Consider the following 16,740-nt stretch of genomic DNA (forward strand, 5'->3'; position numbering starts at 1 on the left):
AAGTCAAAGAAAAGGAAAAGGAGAAAATGAAGAAGGAGGAAGAAAGAAGAGTAGGAGGAATAAGGAAGGAGGAAATGTAGGCGAAAGTATATTGGTTCAGGTAAAGGGAACTAGGCATGGTTGGATCCTGCTGCTCACATGGTATCATCTCCATTTTCCATTCACCTTTCTCCATTCCCTTTCCTCCTTGACAGCTTCCTTCCCAGGCCTCCCTGATGGGTGGCCCCCCCAGACTTAGATCCTATAGCTTTGCCAACCCAGCATCAAAAGAGAACTTCTCTTTACCAGCAGAGGGGGATTTGAAAAACAAAAGCCACTTTTGCTATAAGGGATACTTGTTGTTACTGCAGCTTAACCCAGCCTATCCTAACTGATGCATGCCTCCTTGGTCTAGCCCTGGACACAAGTTCACTACTGCAGCCAGTGGGATATGATGGTCCAATCAGCCATGATGAGTCCCAGGTTAACCCTGGAGCAAAGAGCTGAGGACACCCCCACTCAAATCGGTGATCTTCCCAAAGGAAGACCAAGATGTGGTTGTCAAAGAAAAGGGAAGGGAGCACTGGGGTGGAGGGAGGGCGGGTTGTTCCTAGACCTGGGCTCATCGTTCTGTCTAATGACCCTTCCCTCCAAGGCACACGTCTAAAGGCCTCAAGTTCCCGGCCTCCCCCAGGATTCCTGGGGCATCCTGGAGCAGGGAGAGGCTCTGGCCTCCCCTCTCCCGCCCTCCACCTGCTGCAGTTAGGCCTCCAGCTGTGAAGATCTCCAGGCCCCACAGAGAAGCCTGCAAGTGTCAAGGGTGACCTGGAGGCCACACCTGCAGCCCCTGGGGGCAGTGAAATCCCCGCCCCGCCCGACCCTCCGCGCATGCGCACATCAGTCCAGCAGAGCCCACTGCTCCGAGCCTCAGCGCTTCCCGCCCTGACATTCCCTTCCCTGAAATATTTTTAACCTCTTGCACTAAAGAATTCAATCCAGTTGTCTGCCTCTCCCACAGACCCTGAATCCGGCCAGTGGGGACATACCACACTTTCTGCAACCGGCCCGGGGTCAGGAGTTCACCGGTTGAACCGTGGTGGGGGCGGGGTCCCGAGAGGCGTGACACCCTCCAAAGCCCAACAGCTGTGCCTCCCCCGCCCCCCGGGAAGAGCCCGCAGAAAGCAGCCGGAGGACCCACGTGGCACAGCAACGCTGCGCCCGGGGCCCAGGGGCAAAGGCCAGGCTTTCCATTAGACCCAGTAGGTCTCTCTCTGGTTTCCACTTCAGAACCAAGACCGGAAGAGACAACTTGGCAAGCTTCTGCCTCCCCACTGTCCACGTCACGCCAGCCCGTGGTGCAGAGCCTTCCAGACCCTCCCCCACCTGAGGAGGGAGGGGGCAGCTGGCCGAGCCTGCCTCTTCAGCCCTCTGCCTAAAGCGGACCCTGGAGAGAGCAGGAGGCCGGAATGCTGAGCTGGGGCTGCAGGTGGAGCAGAGGCTCTGAGCATCTCAGCAGCATCCAGAAGCCAGACATGACAGGCCTCCAGCGCTGGAGCTGGCCTCCTGCATTACACCTGGAGCCACCTCAGGCCCCAAGACTCAGCCCGCCCACGAACTCTACGCGGACTTATGAAGGCGATGAAGATCTTCCAGGGGAGAGTCTGCAAAGCCTGGGGCAAGACTGACCATGAGGCCCCGGTGTAGACAGAGCTTCAAAAGCACAGATTGAACCAAATCATCCAAATGGGATTATAGCAAGTCCTGGCAAGTGGTATTGGATGATTTTGATTGCTGGTAGCAGCTGCCTAAATCAACTAATTTAAACCAATAAGGGGAAATTATTGGCTCACTTGACTACAAGGTCAGGATCCCAGCTTCAGGTACAGCTGGATCCAGACTCAGCACCATGAGAACTCAGTGACCTCTTTTCTGTGCTTGGCTTTGCTTNGAGGCTAACTAGGTGGGAGAGGGCCAGGCCTGGGCCTCCCACCATGCATTCCTGCATTTTTCTGGGAAGCAGGGATTGGGCACGCCAGGGGCCAGCCAAGAGGCTGTGTCGGGTTCCCAGGGACTGGGGCTGGAACTGAGGTTCTTTCTGAGTTAGTGTCACCCATCAGGAAGCCCAAGGCAGAGCCAGCAAGTCTGCATCTCAGGGTTGAAAGTGCAGGAGGGGATGGAGATGGGGGCCAAGTGGTGGGAAGCAGGAAAGAGAAGCAAAGCCTCGGGGGGGGGGGGGCAGGACAATGCCTACAGAATGGGCTGCTCACCAAGGCGGGAGAGCACAGCCCCGAGTCTGGCCATCCCTAAGTTCCGAGAGACTGGTGGAATTCTTTGAAATTAGAAAAACATCAGGACAGCCCCACCCACTGTTCCTGGAAAGGGCCACAGCGGGACAGCTGCAGGGATGGCCAGTCGCTGGGCGGGAATGCCCTGTGTGCTGGGTTCAGCACCAACAGTTACCGCCCCATGCCTGTGTGCCGAAGGTCAAGAGGGAAGAAAGAGCTGGCACCTGCTCTGAGGCCTTCCCCACAGCCCTCCCACGTGCTACCCCTCGCCCCTGCCTGCTCCAGGGTCCCCTGCTCGGAGCCCCTCCGCAGGCCTCACCCAGGGCATTGCGAGCAGGGGCCATGCCTGAGGCTCTACCTGGGCCTTGCTGTGAGCTGCTGAGAGCAGTGACCCATCTCTGTCGCTCAGGACTTATGGGCTGGGCCAGTCTCATCTTGTCTGGAGAGTTGGAACCAGCACCTTTTGCAGCTTCCAAAAGAAACAAAAACAATGTACTCTGAAGTTCTAGAAAGCAAGTCAAATGCTAGTGTGTGACATTATTGCCATGGCTCACCCTCCGAGCACCTGCCCCTCCACCTGGCATCTCCTGCACTGGGCGGGCTGAGGAGCCAGGAAACTTGACCTTGGGAAGCCCCTGGACAATGGCCCCCTCGACCCTGGTGGTCAACTCCAAGGTGTATGCTGAGACGCCAAGGGTGTGTATCAGCAAGGGGAGGATAGGCCCAGCATTGAAGAGGCACAGGCTGTGCCTGCAGCTGTGTCCCAGGGCACCCCAGACCCAGTTGGCCCCCTTGTTCTTACTTGAATTCCCTCCACAGCACCCACCACGTGGTCTTTGCCCAGCTGCGTGCACCTGAAGTGACCAGGAGCTCCTCACCGACCTGGGTGCCCGATGCCCTCTGTATGCAGCCCTGATGCTTCGAGGAGCTCCCACACCTGGTATCAAAGCTGTCTTCCGGTCACTTTCCAGCCCCTTCCCTGCTTCCTCCTTTAGGAATGCACCAGAAAGTACTAAACATACCGATTCAATTCTTACTGAAGTGTGAATGACTCGCTGCAGATTCTTTCCTGCGGTACTCAAAGTGGAAGGTCCTGAGCAGCTGCAAGGGGCAGTGCAGAAGGAAGAACTGAAGTCCAGATGGGAGGCTGGAATGGACAGCTGTCTGATGGACCTGCCCAGTGCCCGCGACCTCGTCTAGGAACTGCATCACAACTGGGGGAGACCCTCTCCGTCTAGGTGATCCAGTGGAGGCAGTCCTCCCTGCAATCCCAGGCTGGCCAATCAGCATGAGGCTCCATGGAGACGGGCTTGAGAGTCAGGCCAGGGCACCCATGTGGGGTGGCGGCTGGAGCTGACAAGGGTAGCTTCCCCAGAAACAGACTCTGAGCCGGAGGCTGCAGGTTTGCTGGGGACAGTGCTCCTGAGTCACAGCTGTGCGGAAGGGGCCTGGCAGAGACAACCCACAGTGCCACCATCAACAAGGTCGCCCACAAGGAGAACAGTGCAGGCCCTTCAGGGCCGTCCAGGGGCATCAGGAGTCAATAGCCACCCACCACCGGCTCTCCTTGGCTCCTAGGGTGAGTCCCAGCAAGGTGAGGCCAGGAGGCACTTGGCGACAGGCCCAGCATGAAGAGGGCCAGGCTCTGCCTGCAGCAGTCACCGGGAAAGCAGCCCCAAAGGAAGCAGAACAGAGAGAGCAGGGAGAGACGGCGGTAGGACTGGAGACCGCACCAGCCCCCCGGCAGGGCAGGCGGACTGGGCCCAGGGTTTGAGCTGCCTTATGCAGGTTTGTTACCAGGATGGAAATGGCCCCTTTCGAGCTTCGGCCATTTGCTAAAGGCTCGCTTCTGTTTAGGAGGCCTCCCAGGGGACACTGGGGCATCTTAGTCCTCTTCCTGCATCAATAACAGAATGCCCGGGGCGGGGGCATTGGTGAGAATAGAGGTCTCTTCCTTACAGCTCCAGAGGCTGGACGTCCAAGATGTTCTTGCCAAGTCGTAGCCAAAGGCCTCTCACGCAGAGGAAGGACATGCCCGAGACGGAGAAGCCACGAGGGGCCACGAGGGGCCACGTCACAACAAATCCACTCCCACCATTCGGCACCAACCATCCCCTCTACAGACCCCGCGGCCTCGAGTTGTTCAAGGGCAGTTACACCTCATCATGGCTTTGGAGGGGCCATTCAAACCACTGAAAAGGACAGGCCATAGTCCAGAGGATGCCAGGGGCCCAAGCTATCCACACACTCACCAACACCACCCCTAGGGACATTTTTCACCTGGTCACATCCTCATGCACACGTGACAGCACTGCCTATGGGACAGGAAGGCAGGTAGCAAAGAAATGAACAGGGGCCCTGCCATCGTTGGCCAGCTCCCAGCCTGGACACAGCCCTGACCAAGCCACTGTGGGCCAGGCACAAGCAGGCTGTGGGGGAAAGGCTGTGGGGGCCATGGGTCTGGGAAGCTTAGGGCTCCCCTTGCTCTGCCTGCTGACTTGGGGACTCCACAGTGAGACTTCCTGGCTTGAGAGCCTCATCTCTTCACCCTCAGATCCACCCCAGCAGTGGACACGGGCACGTGGCTGGCCTGCTGAGTCTCACCTGCTCCTCAGAGCGGCAGTGCACTGGCTGGAGGCAGCCACTTGGCAAGGCCCACAAGTGCTCAAGCCCCTGTGTGAAATGGGTAGCATTCACACAACCCCGCGCACATCCTCCTACTTCCTCTGAATCAACTCTAGGTGACTGATAACACCTGGCAAGGTGCACATGCTCTGTGCTGGGTTGTCAAGATGCATTGCTTGGGAGTAGTGACAAGGGAAAAAGTCTTCTTCAGTGTGGATGCATTGCTTTCAAATACTCTCAACCCCAGCAGTTGAATCTGTGCGGGAGGGCTGACTTTGCTGACACCAGCCAGCTCTTACCTGCCATGTAGCTTTGGGTGCATCATCTCCCTCTTCAGGCCTCAGTAATTGCCATTTGTAAAGGGCAGGAAACAGCTTATCTGTAGCGCTGTTAAGAGGATTAAACGAACTCAGCAACTAGTACACGAGAATTTCTCAGTGATTGCTCAATGCCACTGTTACTCATCCCATTGTTACCACTGTGGTGATGATGGTGGTGGTGATGGTGATGGTGATGGTGATGGTGATGGTGATGGTGGTGGTGATGGTGGTGGCTGTGGTGATGGTGATGGTGATGGTGATGGCTGTGGTGATGGTGATGGTGATGGTGATGGTGATGGTGGTGGTGATGGTGATGGTGATGGTGGTGGTGGTGGTGATGGTGGTGGTGATGGTGATGGTGGTGGTGGTGATGGTGGTGGTGGTGGTGATGGTGATGGTGATGGTGATGGTGATGGTGGTGGTGGTGGTGGTGATGGTAGTGGTTATGGTGGTGGTGATGGTGGTAGTGATAGTGGTAATGGTGGTGGTGGTGGTGATGGTGGTGGTGGTGGTAGTGATGGTAGTGATGGTGATAGTGATGGTGGTGATGGTAGTGGTGGTGTTGATGGTGATAGTGACGGTGATGATGGTGGTGGTGGTGGTGGTGATAATGGTGATGGTGATGGTGGTGATGGTAGAGGTGGTGGTGATGGTGACAGTGGTGGTGATGTTAGTGGTGGTGGAGGTTGTGATGATGACAATACCAGTGATGGTGACAATGATGACGATGATGATGATTAGGCTTAGGAGATGGAAAGAAATCTTTAGCAAAACATTTCAAAATCCATAGATTGCCGGACACAGTGGTGCTCACCTGGAATCCCACAAGCTCAGGAGGCTGACTGTGAGTTCAAAGCCAGCCTCCTCAGCAAGGGCGAGGTGCTAAGCAACTCAGTGAGATCCTGTCTCTAAATAAAACACAAAATAGGGCTGGGATGTGGCTCAGTGGTCGAGTGCCCCTGAGTTCAATCTCTGTTCAAAAAAAAAAAAAATCCACAGATTGAATCAAAGTGGCTCACAGTAATAGACCCTATTTTGTCATCCCTTCACTCCCTGTCTCCTGGCACCTTCTTTGCAAGATTTCCCAAATGGCTGCTGTCCGTGGATCCACAGCACAGAAGTGGACGATACAGATTCAGACAAGGGAATGAGAGAGTCAGCAGCAGACGGCAGCTGGAGAGCCAGACTGGCGGACAGTTGTTGCCTCTGAGTGAAATGAATGAGTGTCCACGGAGCTCCCAGACAGGCCTGGCTTACAATCCCGCCTCTGTCCCTTACCAGCTGCGTGACTTTTGGCCTCTCTGAGCCCATTTCAGCTCTAACACGGGGAGAGTCATACCAAAAGGACATGGCTTGCAAGGAAGTAAGTGCAATGCATGGGCCTGATAAACATCGGCCACTCTTCCCAGAAAATGAGCAGTGAGTCAGACAGTGGTTTACCTGTGCCAATCGCATCCACAAAGCCCAGAGTCTTGCTCCAAGCACAGTTTAGGGAACACTTATCAGAAACACTGAGGTCCTTATTCTCCTGAGGTAGCTTCTCCTGGGGCCTGAGGAGCTGTCCATTAAGAAGCACGCATGACCCAGATGCATTTCTGGGTCCAGTGTAGTCCACACAGACCCAGTACTCACCAGTAAAGGGCCTGGGCAGGCTTCTGGGCTCCTCACCCTGCTGTCGCAAGAAGGCAGGCCAAGGGGCTGCTCCCACTGATCTGGAGGTGAGGCTGCGGGTTTGTCCAGAACAGAACCTCTGAACATGTCAGACCATCCATGCCCCCATGCCACCCATGTCCCCATGCCATCCTACCCTCTACTCCCCCCACTTGCAGATGAGACCTCAACCAGCCAGGAGACACTGAACTGCGGGAGACCCTGTCACCTCTAGGCCTCGATGTCCTTGCTGACTGCTTCAGCCCCAGGCCCCTAAACCCCCCCACACACACTGACACCCTACATACCTGGCAGTGGAGCCAAGAAGGTCTTGATTTGGTGGCTGCCCCAGGACAGGGATCTCCAACCTGACTGCCAAGGCCAACGCAAGCCTCCAGCTGGGCTCCCCGGGCTTCCCAGGGGTGCCCTCCCCTCTAGCCTGCTGCGACGGCTCCTCTTCTCCCAACAGCAGCAAGCAGGTCCTCTGTGCCCTGCGGCCATCACCACCTCCAGGCACTTGCACCAGGGCTTTGCTCAAATTGTGGCCTGAGCCCAGGATTCGGGGGTTTTGATCTCTTACTCCCTACCTGTTGTTCTAAAACCCAGCTCCAGCCCGTCTGCTCCAAGAAGGCTTCCTGGCCCTGTTCCAAACCTGATGGCCTATAGTATCTACTGACTATCTCACAACTTGAACTCTTGATGATGTTCCATAATGCACATTCCCTCACTGATCCCACACAACCAAAATCTATATGGGGCACTTTTTATCTTTTTATGTCTAGGCACCCAGAGAGGCCCGTCAAAGATGGCAACCCGGAGCCCAGGATCTTGCACTTTCCCAGCAAGGCGGGTGAGACTTTTGCAGGGATGAGGGCCTTTGGTTTCTGCTTTTCTCATCTGTCCTACAACCTAAAGGGACAATCCATCCTACAAACCTGAGGCTCAGAAACAAGGCGAAGTGCTAGCATCAAATCATAGGTGCCTGAGCCGGGCTGCACGGACCAGGCCCACAGGAGTCACCCATCCGTCATTCTCCCTCTCCTACAGGGTTGCCATGACAACCCATGCATGACTCCCTGTTCCTCCCGGGGTGCTTCTGCTTCCGCCCGCTCTCGCCCTCGCTCCTCGCCCGGCATGGTGCACATACCCTTAGTGGCTGTGCGTTTCCAGGTTGTTTCCTTCTTTTCACTAAAAAGCTGGCTCTGCCCGGCTTCTATTTCCCCTTCCAGAAACACCGAGCCGGCAAACCCGTATCCTATTCCATGGCGCCATCTGGCGGCCATGGAGAGCACAGCGCGGCTCTGACGGTGTGGATGGAGCCCGGCGGCCTCGCTGCCACACAGATCCCAGCAGATTCCAAGCGTCACACCCACCCGCAAACCGGTGCTAGCCCGGCAGCGCGCTCTCGGCGGCCCGTGAGACCCACACGTACCCTAACCCCACGACAGCCCGCCCTGCGGGAGTAGGAAACGGGCAGGGGAGCCTCCCTTCCTCACCAGGTGGGCTTGCTCCGTGGCCTCCGTCACCATCCTCCTCAAGCCTGGGGCCGCCCGCGCTCTGATGGAGGCTGCGGGTCTGCCAGCCCCGGAGTGGGAAGGGGCCACCCGCAGCCGAGGAGCCAGGGGCAGGCTGCCTTTCCGCCCAATTCAGGGGGGAGTGCATGGGGGGCCACCCTCATTCCAGCATTTACAATGAGAAATGCAGAATATGAAACTGTCCATACTGGGTGACTTTTATTCAGGTAAACTTTCATACCTTGCAACACTGTGTCCACAGAACTGGCAGCACCCTAAAACGTGAACCGGGACGGCTCACGCGTGGAGAATGGTGGGGTTTTAATATCCTTGTCCGTGTTTTCCAACGTTTGCATAAGGTCACACCCCTTCGCACAGGAACTCGGATAACTAAGGCGGTGGAAAGAGCCACCCGGCAGTGGGAGCAAGGACGTGGGTTCTCCTGCAGCCGGGTCACTACGCCACCTGGTGTCAGCGCGAGCCGGCTGGGCTGCGGCTCAGGCCCCGCATCGATCCAGCCCCTGCGCTGTACCAGGATCCCGGCTCCGCTTCCAGGGCCAGTTGAGCGCCCAGGAAGGGTAGGGGTGGGTGGGGGTGGGTGGGCCTTCCCGGGGTGGGTGGGCCTTCCCGGGGTGGGTGGGCCTTCCCAGAGCTCAAGGGCTGGGGCCGCGAGGGGAACCCGACTTCCTGAGCCGATTTCCCAACGTCGAAAACTAATTTAATTGCCGTCACAGCGCTCTGATGCACATCGCCGCGCAAGCCGCAGAGCTGCGCACTGCCCTGAGTGACTGTAGCGCCCTGTATCTCTACGCGGCTGTCAGAGAGGAATCCGAAACCTTTCCAAATGTGGCCCCCTCCGAAAAGGAGCCTCGGAACATCCTGCCCAGGGAGGGAAGCCGGAGCGGAAGGACTCGCGCTGAGAGACTCCGTTTGTGTGAAATACCCAGAAAAGACAAAGCAGATTGTGGGTGGCAGGTCGCGGGGCAAGTGCGTGATGGGGACAGAGGTGCCTACTGGGTGATTAAAATATTTGGAAGCTGACGGTGGTGACAGTGGTACCCATTGTCAATAGGCTGAAATGTCATTGAATTTTTAAATGGTTATTTTTTTGTAATGTCGATTTTAACCTCAATTTTTTAGAAAAAGTTTTTGAAATATTCTGCTAGCCAAATAGCTGTTGGCTGAAGCGGGCCCAGTTATTAATCCCAACCAAAATGTCCCTAAGGTCCCTTTTAGCACTCACATCCCCGATCTCCAGGGACCAAACTGACACCTTCAGCCAGGGGCACAGTGACCAGCTGACCACAGCTTCTAGCACAGGGGGAGAGCATTTTGTCCCCTCTGCAGATAGTTTGATGCCAGAAAATAATAAAAATCTACTGGACCTGGAACCAAGCCAAGGTTTTCTTTTTTTTTTTTTTCTAACTGCCCTTTGCCACAATGAAGGGCAAAGATCGCCCCTGGTGACAGCAGATGGACTCTGTTGACACAGCCCAAGCTCAGATTCTGTGAAGTTAATGATCAGGCTGTCATCCCTCTACTGCAGAGCAATTAGGGGCCTGCAGCAGGAATGAATGGCCCCATTATCAAGGGGAAATATAAATAGAGAAAGCTGGGCAGAGCCCTGGCAGGCAGCCCGAGTGTGCTGGCTCACCTCTGATTGACAGCTCAGAGCCCAGCTGCCATCCGGAACAGGCTTTAAAGTCTGCCTGCGTCATTGAGCTGACTTTTTATGCTGTCCAGAGCAGGGTCAGGCAGCCCAGGAGGGGAGCTGGGACAAGATAACGCCTTCCTTAGTTACCCCACTCCGGTCTGAAGGTGTCTGCTGCTGAGCAGGGGGAGCCGGCTCGTGTGACAGGCCAGGGTGCTGGGGACACTGCGAGGCCTGCTGCCCAGCAGTTGCCCAGGTCAGAGCAGGCTCAAGGCCTGCAGAGGCAACCCCAAAGGCACTGCCACCGTGGCAGGGGTGGCCTGCTCTGAGGGGTTTTCCTCTGCCAGCTGTGCTTCTCGGTCCAACACGCACATGTGCACGACAAGCCTCTGCAGACTCCTCTGCCTACCAGGCCAGATGGAGAGTTTGGCTGTTCCAGAAAGAAAAGCTTTTGTCCCCCTAAGGGACAAACAACAGTCAGAAGATGCAAATACAGTCTGTCGCTTAGCCATGTGCATACATTCCAAGAAGCCAGCAGACCGACCAGGTCTCAGTGACTGCTTCCTTGCACCAACCCCAGGGCGAGCAGTCCCTGTCCACACCAGGTGGCGGGCAGGGCTCACCTGTGCTCCTCTTGGGCACAGCAATGCTGAATCTAGAGGCCACTGGGAGACCTGGGGAGGATCTGTGTCTAAACATCTCTAAACACAGAACAGGTACAGCAGAAATACAACACAAAGGGTCTTAAGTGGTGCACCTGCCGAGGGAGGACCCTGCCATGAACAGAGCCTGCAGGCCTGGCAGTCACTCTGGGTGAGTGACAGTGCCAAGCAGCGAAGGCCCAGGACAGGGGCAGACTGTCAACACTGTCCACAGTCTATGGGAAAGTCATCCAAATTAATGTTAGCTGCCGTAACCATTTTGCTTTTTAACTTTAAATTTTTGACTTATTTTTTAACAACACTTAGCTTCAGACACAAACTGCACAGTTGTACATGTTCTGTTCTTCCCCAATATCCATATTCAATAAGCTTTTTTTTTAAGCTGGTCATAAGTAGGGACAGTTTCTTTTTTTTTTTTTTAATTTGTTCTTTTTAGATATGCATAACAGTAGAGTGTATTTTGGAATAGCCTATATACATGGTGTAGATCTTCCCATTCTTTGAACATAATTTGGAGTAACACTTGTTGTGCATTCATATGTGAACACAGGAAAGTGATGTCCAATTCATTCTGCTGTCTTTCCCATTCCCACCCCTCCTTCCCTTCATTCTAAAGAACTTCTCTTCTCCCCTCCTACCCCCTTATTGTGTGTTGGCATCTGCATATCAGAAAGAACATTTGGCCTTTGGTTTTTCCAGGATTGGCTTATTTCACTTAGCATAATATTCTCTAGTTCCATTCATTTCAGTGAATGCCATAATTTCATTCTTCTTTATGGCCAAATAATATTCCATTGTGTATATATAGTACGTTTTCTTTCTCTATTCACCTGTTGAAAGGCACCTAAGTTGGTTCTATAGCTTAGCTATAGTGAATTGAGCTGCTATATACATTGATATGGATGTGTCATTGTAGTATACTGATTTTAAATCCATTGGGTATATGCCACAGAGTGGGATAACTGGGTCCAATGGTGGTTCCATTCCAAGGTTTCTGAGGAATCTCCATACTGCTTTCCAGAGTGGTTGTACCAATTTGCAGTCCCACCAGCAAGAAGTTTGATTTTCTCCCACATCCTCGCCAACATTGACTGTTTCTTGTATTCTTGATAATTGTTATTCTGACTGGAGTGAAATGAAATCTCAGTGAAGATTTGCTTTGCTTTTAACTACTAGAGGATGTTGGACATTTTCTCATCTATTTGTTGGGTCTCTGGTCTAATGCCTAGGTCCTTGATCCACTTTTAAGTTTAGTTTTGTGCATGGTGAGAGATAGGGGTTTAATTTCATTTTGCTACATATGGATTTCCAGTTTTCCCAGCACCATTTGTTGAAGAGACCGTCTTTGCTCCAGTGCATGTTTATGGTTCCTTTGTCTAGGATGAGATAACTGTGTATGTGGGTTTGTCTCTGGGTCTTCTGTTCTGTACCGCTGGTCTTCACGTGTATTTTTATGCTGAGTACCACACTGTTTTTTTTACTAGAGCTCTGTAGTGTAATTTAAGGGCTGGTATTGTGATGCCTCCTGTCAATAAGCTTTTTTTTTTTTTAACTTTAAAACAAGTGGTTTTCTTTATTTGTTAAACTTTTTTGTTAAAAACTAGGAATGCAAACACATGCCAGCCCGGGCCTCTACAGCTTTAGGATCACGGATCTCGCCACCTCCTGCTCCACACTATGTCCCATGGGAAGGTCTCAGAGGCACCAACACACAGGGCACATGGCACATGGCACATGCTCTCCTGACTGTCATACCTCCCTCCCTCCCTCGGGAATCCCTCCTGAAGAGTCTGCCTGGGGCACTTCCTGGGGGTGTCACTCTTTTCAGGTGCCCTCTAGGTGGCCCTGGGAGCGCTCCCCCTCCGCCCTGCTCCCTTGCCCCTTCAGGCATGAACTCCTGTTGTGGCTCCATCCTGGTCTCAATGCAGCCCGTGACCATACCTACAACCAGGAAACCATGGTAACAGCAGTTAACAGTTGCATAATGTTTCCAAAGCCCCAGGAACCTGCCCACCACGGGCTGCCTGACCGGCCGCCCAGTTCTTGTCAAGAGAAGCTGGAGTCTGGGTCAAACTGGTGACCTAGTCTGTCTCCTGTTGCTACAACTGGATGACACAGACTCAGGAACTTGCAAAGAAGAGAGGTTTGTCTAATGTGTGGTTCTAGAGGCTGAAGTCCAGAGCCAGGCTCCAGTGTGGGCATCGCGCTGCGTCAAACATGGTGGAAAGCATTGCAGGAACATGGGGCCCAGGGGTCCAGAGAGAGAGAGCGCTTTTATAATAAAGCCACGACCACAATAATCCCCAAGTTAACCCATTCACAAGGACTCTGCCAAAGCCTCTGCACCCCCACTCGGGCACAGAGTTCCCAGCACATGAATTTTTGATCATACATTCAAGTCACAGCAAGATAAAATCTGATTTTTCAAAGCTTTTAAAAAAAAAAAACACAGTGGACCAAACCAAGCCCGACTGTGGACTGGCACTTGGCAACCGGACGTGGAGGGAGGCTCCTGACCCGGATTCTCCCTCTGACTGGGGTGGGGGTAGGCCACGGTCCATGGGCCTGGGCTCAAAGCTAGGACTTTGGACAAGTCACTTCCCCATTCTGGAACCAGCCTTCTCATTTGTCACATAGACACCATAAAAACTTCTGGGTCTCAGGGTTCCAGGGGACCTACATGAAAAGGACACAGGAACTGAAGCTTGGGAGACTGCTGAGCACTCCCAGAGGTGAGGTCACCTGGGACACCTGGCAGACAAGTGTGTGGTCTGCCAGGACAAGAAGAAAAAGGGGGCCCCACCACAAGCAACTAGCTGGGCACCCTCCAGCCACCTCCCGCTCCCACCTTTCCAAGAACACCCTGGAGCCTGCACACCCCAGAACCCTGCAAACTCACCCTCAGACACTGCCACCAGCCTCCCGCTCCTGTACATATTGAAAATAGGAAAAAAAAAGAGCTGGCTGTGGTGGGGCACACCTGTCATCCCACCGACTCAGGAGGCTGAGGCAGGAGGATCCCAAGCTTGAGGCCAGCCTGGGCAACTCTGCAGAACCCTGTCTCAAAATAAAAAGGGCTGAGGATATAGTTCAGTGGTAGAGGGCCCCAGGCTCAATCCTGAGTACCCCCAAAATAAATGAATACAAAAGTACATGAATACATCAAGTCAAATAGGGAAAATGAATAACCCGGACACCCACATGCATAAATAATCTGGTGCATATGAGGCGGTCACTATTACTATGAATGCAACAGGAGCTGTTTGCAGTATGTCGTTATGAAGCAGGAATCCAGGGCACTTCTTAGCTGTCTTTTGTGGGTCCTGTGTCTTGGACAGCTTCCTCACACTCCTTCCCTGCAAGCAGAAGGGCTTCCTTTTATCCTTTCTTTCCTTCTTTCTTACTCAAGATGAACTCCCCAAGCACAAGGTATTATGTCCATCACAACTAAAAATTATTTAAAAAAAAAAAATCTCTCCAACTGCTTTACCTACCTATATCAAGACTCCCTAACAAAATCAGGAAGGTAGCGGGACGTTCTCAGGAGCTTAATCTTAAAGGGAAATACACAGAGTTGGAAAGGCTGGCTGAGCGATCCTCAAAGGGGCTGGCCAGCCTCACTCCCCAGGCGGGGCCCGGGTTTGAGGAGCATCTTCTGGGAGCCTCCTGCAGTACCGCTGGCCGCCGGGCACCCAGCTTCTGCTCCAGGACCTAAGAACACCTCTCCCCTTGTACCCACTGACGCATCAAATAGGTGCTGCAGGCAGCATCTGGGGGCGCCTCCTGCAGCCTCTCAAACCCGACTTGCTGGAAGCCGGCTCCCTCTGCACAGCGCCCCTCCCCTCCCCCGCCCAGGAAACCCTGCACCCATCGCCCACCCCCACGCACACCAGTCCTCCCTCAGGACAGGGACCCCAGCCCCACAGGTCCGCTTCACCCCAGCTGATTGCCGGACCCCTAGTCCCCTGGCTGGGACTGGTCAGGAGAGAGAGAACCACGTTGGAACGGCCGCATGAGGACTTCGTTCATTTTCTGTGACTTATACGAGCTATTTTAGTGATTTCTAAAAAGTATTTAGTAAGAAAAGTGAAGAAACCCAAGACAGGCCCAGAGACTCCTGAAGACATCTGTGACCCACCAAGATGCCCTGGCTTGGGCGGGAATGCAGCTCAGAGGCATGAAGCCCTGGGTTCGTCCCCAGCACGGGGTGGGGGGTGCCCTGGCTTATCCCAAGTATAGTGGAGTTTAACAGACCCAGAGCTGGGCTCAGGGTTCCTCCTACAGAAGGGGGACCCCTGGGGTTTCCCTGAGCCCCCTCCAGGGAGGGGAACTGCTTAGCCCTCCCTCAAGGGGAAGGGAGAGTTGTGGGGTGCTCAGACCAACAATGTAGAAGATCCAAATGCAGAGAAGTGGTTCTTACCTGGGGTGTTAAATTTCCTGGAGAGAGTATGAGAGAAAACAGAGGACAAAGAGGGGAAAGCAATGAATAGAGCACCTGAGTTGGAACCCTGGCTCTACAGCTACTAGCTATACAGCAAAGCCATTCCTCCTGTCTGACCCTCAGTCTCTTCCTCTGAAAATGGATGTAAAAATCCCTCCTCAGAGGAATATGAAGAATCCAGCATATATTAACTAATAACCTTTGGCAAGTAACGAATACTTAATAATCATTGACTAGGTCAGAATCCTTTAACCCTCCCCTACAAGGAATCTAGTAACCTCTGTCAAGATTCACAGTTACTCCTGGACTAACTGCATTAACTGAATTTAGTAATAACCAATGGCTTCTTGCTGATTGGGGGGCTGTGGGGAAAGGCAGGTGCCATGGCTGATGGGTTGGAAATGCAAGTAAAACCAAGACATGGCACCTTGGGGGACTGGAGGCATAGATCAGTGGTAGGGTGTCTGCCTAGCATGCATAAGGTCCTGGGTTCCATCCTCAGCACCACCAAAAAAAAAAATGAAGGAGGTATGGGACTTTGTCCTCTGACTGATTATCTCTCTTAGCAACACCAAATCCTGAAAGTCTGGCTAGGGAGGAGCTCTCCCAGCTGCTCACCCACCCTCACTTTGCACTGCCTCAGCCCGAGGCCTAGAGTTAGCACACAGGTGCTGTCAGTGGCCTTTGGGTATTGTGTGCTTGTTAAAACTCTCCAACTGGGCTGGGCTGGGGCTCAGTGGTAGAGCACTTACCTAGCACGTGTGAGGCACTGGGTTCCATCCTCAGCACCACATAAAAATAAATAAATTTAAAAAAAGGTATTATATCCATCACAACTAAAAATTATTTTTTTAAAAAAAGCCTCCCCAACTACTTTACCTACCTATACCAAGACTCCCTAACAAAATCAAAGCTTCCAGAAGATTAGGTGTCTTCTAAATCTCAGACCTGATAATCACCACTACAGAGCATCTACTGTGGACTAGGTATTTCACCTGCGAGTTATTTCATTTAATCTTCCCAACAACTCTGTGAAGTTGAGATATCATTGTTGCTCAACTTACATATGTGAAAACCCAAGTTCAAGGAGGCACAGTAACTTAACCAGGGTCACAGAGCTTACTTAGCACAAGGTGCACATGTTGGCACTCAACAAATTATGAATGATTGAAAAGGAGGAGGAAATGAGGTAGAGAGGGAGTAAGGAAAAAGGAAAGGAAGGACCAGTGGGTAGCTGAATGGACGGATGAATGGAGGGAGAGATGGATGGGTGGTGGATGTCTAGATGGGTGGGGTGGATGGGTAGATGTGTGTGGGTGAGTGGATGGATGGATGTGTGAATGGGTGAGTGGATGGATGGGTGGATGGATGACTCAATGGGTGGGTGAGTGGATGGGTGGATTGTGTGGGGGTGAGTGGGTGGATGGGTGGATGGATGACTGGATGGGTGGGTGAGTAGATGGGTGGATGGGTGGGTGAGTAGATAGGTGGATGAGTGATGAGTGAGTAAATTGGGTAAATTGATGAAAAGACTCAACAACTAAGTGGTAGAGCCAAACTTATCTGACTCCAACAGGTATTTCCATTTCAGCATAAGGGATGTCCTGCTTTTT

At 53.2% G+C, this 16,740-nt stretch overlaps 2 long non-coding RNA genes across 2 annotated transcripts; both read right to left on the reverse strand.

The window, feature by feature from the left end:
• Nucleotides 1-1,933: 1,933 nt before the first annotated feature.
• On the reverse strand, nt 1,934-8,951 carry LOC125620382. The gene is made up of 3 exons (XR_007352008.1): nt 7,168-8,951; nt 6,842-6,933; nt 1,934-5,276 (listed from the first exon to the last, which is right to left on the reverse strand). It is a non-coding gene; the product is annotated as an uncharacterized LOC125620382 (long non-coding RNA).
• Nucleotides 8,952-13,836: 4,885 nt separating this feature from the next.
• Nucleotides 13,837-16,360, reverse strand: LOC125620383. The gene is made up of 2 exons (XR_007352009.1): nt 15,107-16,360; nt 13,837-14,042 (listed from the first exon to the last, which is right to left on the reverse strand). It is a non-coding gene; the product is annotated as an uncharacterized LOC125620383 (long non-coding RNA).
• Nucleotides 16,361-16,740: the final 380 nt, after the last annotated feature.

The sequence above is a fragment of the Marmota marmota genome, unplaced genomic scaffold, assembly GCF_001458135.2.
Source record: "Marmota marmota marmota unplaced genomic scaffold, marMar, whole genome shotgun sequence".
In the NCBI taxonomy this organism is placed as follows: domain Eukaryota; kingdom Metazoa; phylum Chordata; class Mammalia; order Rodentia; family Sciuridae; genus Marmota; species Marmota marmota.